Raw genomic sequence first — 5,738 nt, 5'->3', positions numbered from 1 at the left:
CATTTTTCGTAAAATAATACATGCAAATAATTTTTATGATTCGTATGTATTAATTATTTAGATTTAATTTATATAAATATCACTGTGGAACAGATTTTTACAGACATCCAATTATTAACATATCAATACTTCAGCAAATAAATTAAATTTCACTTAGCCACCAATTATAACTTGAAATTAAAGGCTCATGAATACTATAAATATATTCGATTATACAAAAATAGAAATTATTAAATACTATCAATGCATAAGAATTAAAATAATCTAAATTAAGGTAGTTAAGGACCCAAAATGACAGCAACCATGTTAACATATGTAGATATTTAAGTACACGTTCATTGTAACAGAATCATAATGGAATGTCGGAAAGAAAATAAAAAGAAGGGAGAGTAATCTTGTTGCAAGTTCACATCAACATGAAACTGATCCTTCATACAAGAAAAACAAATGTTATCACACATATGCTCATCAATTTTTAAGGGAACAAGAAGTCCAACAAAAATTTAACAACTTTATTACTATAAAACTATGTTAGATCTCATGCATTAACATATAATTTACAACTAGTCGATAAAGTAAGCTTGCAATAATGGTGGTTGATATGTGTGTCGATTAAAGCAGAAAGTTCTGATTATTTGGAGAAACATCAGGAGCGCAGAATATAATTTTTCCAAAATTCTTACATTGTTGGAGTTACTTTTGCCGCTGGTATTGATGGCCTTCTATTTGGTTATGATACTGGTACAATGTACATATATGCATATTTTCTACCATTTCATTAATTAAGAAAAAAGAAAAAAAGAAATGATATAACATATTTTGTTTTTATTTGTAGGTGTAATATCTTATGCTTTCTTGTACATAAATGATTTTGAAGTTTTAAAGAATAGTAGTTTTCTTTGGGTAAAAGAGGGAGAGAGTTTTTTTTTTTTAATTTTCTTTTAATTTGGTAGCTTGTAATTGTGACCATAGTTATATGGAAGTGAGTTCTACTAGTGGGACATGCCCTTGCTTTTAGGAAGAAAAAGAATCCCAATTTTATTGTTTAACTAGATGCAAAAAAATTTAAGAAATTTGTAGGCAAGTTGAGTTGAATTGGTGCTTACCTGGTCTAGATCTAGCTATCAGAGTTTAGCTCATGATGGTTGGAGGTAACTAAAAACAGTGGCGGAGTTTGAAACAAAATTTTGGGGGGCCGGATAGAAGATAATTGTCAAGATGTTTTTGATATGGACCGCATTTAAGATAAGCTCGTCTAACCTCATCTCTTTGATTTGGGTGATATTGCCAAATTTAAAGCCGTTTTCCAGGATCTCGTTTCAAATAATTAAGGTCAAACTCATCACATACAACTCTTTGAATTTTTTGAGGTTGTATCTCACTTTCTTCGTGATTCATTAAAGTAGAAAAACTATGTACAGGTATTGATATTGTAAAAGTTATATGTTCTCCTTCTTGAATATTAGCCTTCCTCTTAAAAAATGCATCAATTCTTTGATTTTTCATAATTATTTTATATAAAAATTTGAATATATATCCTGTAAAATATGTAAAAAAGAAGTTAGAATGACAAATATTAAAATTTATAATATTTATTGAATTTTTTTTATCAATTTATACAAATACAATAATATCAATACTTATTGAATATTCTAATATTTTTTATCATATAAAAAATTAAATTAAATAAACAGTGAAATATAAAATGTAAAATAATATTAAATTACATAAATAAAAAATACCTAATTTTTTATATTTGAACTCAAAGGTAGAGAACGTGTTGCTTATTAAATAGAGAGCTGCGAAATGCGAATACACTCAGTTAAGTCCAAATCCAACATGTTTTAAATATTTAAAACTAAAAATTATTGTACAATAAAAACAAAAGATGAAGATTGAACTTTGATATTTTAAACCATAGTAAAGTATTTGAGCCAACTGAACTAATTTTTTATTTTTTGAAGAAGTATTACTAATTTTTTTTACCAAAAGTTTGGGGGGCCATGGCTCCCCTTGTCTTAACTAAGCTCCGCCCCTGACTAAAAATCTTCTAACGCGATCGAATGCAGATGTGAAGACCCAATTCTTCACAATTTCTTCTCTAGTCCGTGTGAAAGGAGAGAAATAGCTAGATTTTTTAGCACTCTAGCATTTAAGAGAGCTACATCAAGAAATGATACGGATGTCTTGCCGTTTTTCATCATGAGTTTTTTGCATCTAATGTTGCTTTTCTCTTTTTGTTATCTCTATTTCTTTCATCTATTGATAAGTCTCTTGGGAGTCCCTCAATTTTTTTTCAATCCGTCTAATGTGAACATATGTTTCTAAAATTTTTTTAAAATAAATATTTTTATTAGGAATATACATTAATTTGAGGGTATTTACAAATTTTCATCAAGTGTCTTATCTCATTTACAGTGTAAACGAGATAAGTTTGCTATATCTCGTTTACACTGTAAACGAGATAAGTCCAGAGAGCGACTATAAATGGAAGTCCAATGTTCTGAAAACTGGTTCGAACCGGTCGGTCGAACCGGTCGAACCATGAACCGGACGCCAAAACAATTCGGTCAATCAGCAAAACCGCAGAATCTATAAACTGGTGTTGAACCGGTGAACCGGTCAGTTGAACCGAACCGTGACCTGGCCGGTTGTTTGGCAAAACAGCAAAACGCTGCCGTTTCCCGCTCTGAAACCCTAAATCAATGTTCTGATCCCTGATTGCCTTCACAAAATCACAATTCTCATCGAGCTTCAGAATCAGAGAACGCCATCAGTCTCACATGGCCACACGGGTTCGTTGTCGAGCAATCACCTCCGTCGCGCAGTCACCTCCGTCGAGCAGTCACCTCCATCGAGCAGTCGCGCAGTCACTCGGCGTTCGTGCTCCACCACTGCTTGGTTCACTCGGCGTCGCTGTCTCCCACTCTCCCTAGTCCCTATTGCATGTTCTGTTGAAGCCTTGAAGGTGCCTTCGAGCTTCCAGAGTTCCAGGTAATTTCTTTCTTAGTTATGAACTTATGATTGTTTGATTGAATCATTGAATAACTGCATGTCTCTGTCTCCTGATGAGTTTGATTGAGTAGCTCTTTGATTTTGTGACATGATGAACTCTGAAACTGTGAACTCTAAACTGATCCTGCTAAATTGAACTAGATTTTGTGACATGATGAACTGCTAAGCTGTGAACTCTTTGATTGAGTAGCTCTTTGATTTTGCTTTGTTTACTGAACTGGATTTTGTTGTTTGTTGAATAATTGTGAATAATTTTGAATAATTTTGCTTTGTTTACTGAAACTGAACTGATTCCTGATGAGTTTAATTGAGTATTTTTTTAGTTATTTTATTTTTCTTTGAACTGATTACTGAAACTGAACTGATTACTGAAACTGAACTGATTTTGCTTTGTTTACTGATTACTGAAATTGAACTGATTTTGCTTTGTTTACTGAACTGGATTTTGTTGTTTGCTGAATAATTGTGAATAATTTTGAATAATTTTGGATGTTGTATGTTGTGAACTTGAGAGTTGAGATTATTGGGTTGGATTGCCATGAACTTTGCAGGCTATGAGTTAGCAAGGAAGGCCATGAATAAGAATAAGGAGCTAGCTGGTAAGGCTTAAGAGTAATGTTAATTAAAACCTGAATTTAGCTGCAGCCCTTGGGGAATTTCTTACTGGGAAATTTTTTAGCACTTACTGAGTTAATTGCAGCTCATGCCTGGATTTTCTTTAATCTGCTGGTCATTGATGCTGCACTGAAATTCACATTTTGTTTCCTTTGTTCATTTTGTACTTTTTTTGAGTCTGCCATTTGTAGCAGCAGAATCAACAAAATTTTCTTGTACTTCCAATTGATTTCTTCATCTAATGTATAGATTTTAAATCTATCATAATCTTTCTCAGGTTTCTTCTTTTTGATTTCCTGGCTCACTTAATTGTCGTCTGATTTTGCACTGCCTGAAGTCATTGTTATTATTATTATTATTAGAGCATTAGTGATCTTCACTATCAACTTATCTTATGCACTGTATGTAGTATGTACTATGCAATCAAAATTGTTAATTAATTAACATGAAACTACTGTGTACTTGATAGGTTTAGAGATTAATAGAATTGGTAGGTTTTATTGATGAACTAGGAATTGCAAATCACAACCCCTTATTATTTTGTTTTTTGACTTTTGAATTTGTATTTGAATGAGATTATAACATTCTGGTTTATATAGTACTTTTAATTTGAATAGTATTTTAAGGTTTACATTAGACTATAATTATATTTTCATGTTTTTATTTATATTTTATTTATTATTTTATTATAAAACGGTTTTTCGGTTCAACCACGGTCGAACCGGTTGAACCTATGAACCAGTGAACCAGTAGCTAGAGCTGTTCGATGACCGGTTCGATTTTCAGAACCTTGTGGAAGTCGTTCACAATGTTTCAGACTCCATATTTCTCTCACATTTCTTTCATTTCTCTCTTTCTTGCACTGTTTTCTTGATATTTATTAGTTCCTCGGACATTATGGCATGCACGGATGCACGAGACCTTGACATCAACTGCCTCAACGCTAGTTAGCACATTGCGGGAGCCATCGACTTTGAGGTTAGTGTTATCTTTATTGTTTAAATTAATAAGTCTATGCGATTTTATTTCGAGAACTTTTATAGAGTTAGTGTTTTAACAAATGAGTAGGCTGGATGATATTGAGGTAACACAATTTAGGTTAGTTGGCAAGTTAGTAACATGAGTTAGGTGTATAATTTACTCATAGTGAAAGTTATATAAGTAATTACTTTGATTTGAATTAGTTAATTAAATTTTTTTCACATACCGTGTTAGGGAGACAACTCTGCAACGCTTGGAGCAATCGCGGCACTTCATTGTACAACTCCTCCCAATCACCATATATCTAGGCAATTGCCTTTTGTTTTGCCATCCAAACTTTCTAGTATGACGGCTTGAAGTGATAGCTCTGTCTCACTGTTCTCTGTAGAACAGGAATGGTCACTGATGGATTGGACTGTATGAGTGGCAGGATGATTTTGCATATGAGATTGCCGTCCAACTGTCGGTGATCCTGTGACATGGTGGGGCCAGACACGTGTGTGGTTCGCCGAATTTACGCACCTTCCTAACCATTTTAAATACAGTCGAATTAAAATCTAAACAAAATAAGAACGATGAAGAAGATAATGAATTAAAATATAATAACACTCACCAATATATGAAATTCTGTCGGAGGGCGACACGGAGACTCCAAGGACAACCATCTGTAAATTGCCGGCAATGTATGTGATACTTGAATTGATCCGACTCGACTATTCGATACTCGGCACTTCTCTGGATGCTGTAATTCATCACGCCTTGCAGCACTGCCTCTTTGCTTCTGAATCTATGACCAACCTGAAACTCCACACCACCATCGGTTATCGGTGTTGTAATCGTCGGCCCCCATATTCAAAAACGAAGTTTCCTCGTGCATTGCATCCAAATCTAATGTATGGTAGTAGCTGGGTACAGATGATAACTCTGGAATTGGACGCGGAACAGGCAAAAGGTATTGAACTGATCCATCAACAGGAGTCTCAGGTATGAACTCATTATCGTCGTCGTCGTTAGAGGAACCACTTTCGTGGCTATCGGCAATGTACTCTTCGTCGGATTCCCCATCCTCAACGTCCATTTCCTGCACTGGACTAGCACAGTGCAACGGTCGTGGTGTGAGCGGAGGG

General features: G+C 34.1%; 1 long non-coding RNA gene across 1 annotated transcript; it reads left to right on the top strand.

Annotated features, from left to right (window-relative positions):
• LOC110264159 lies at positions 4,547-5,058 on the top strand. The gene is made up of 2 exons (XR_002349891.1): positions 4,547-4,608; positions 4,846-5,058. It is a non-coding gene; the product is annotated as an uncharacterized LOC110264159 (long non-coding RNA).

This window comes from Arachis ipaensis, chromosome B06 (assembly GCF_000816755.2).
Source record: "Arachis ipaensis cultivar K30076 chromosome B06, Araip1.1, whole genome shotgun sequence".
NCBI lineage: Eukaryota > Viridiplantae > Streptophyta > Magnoliopsida > Fabales > Fabaceae > Arachis > Arachis ipaensis.
This window is presented reverse-complemented; position numbering and strand designations above follow the sequence as displayed.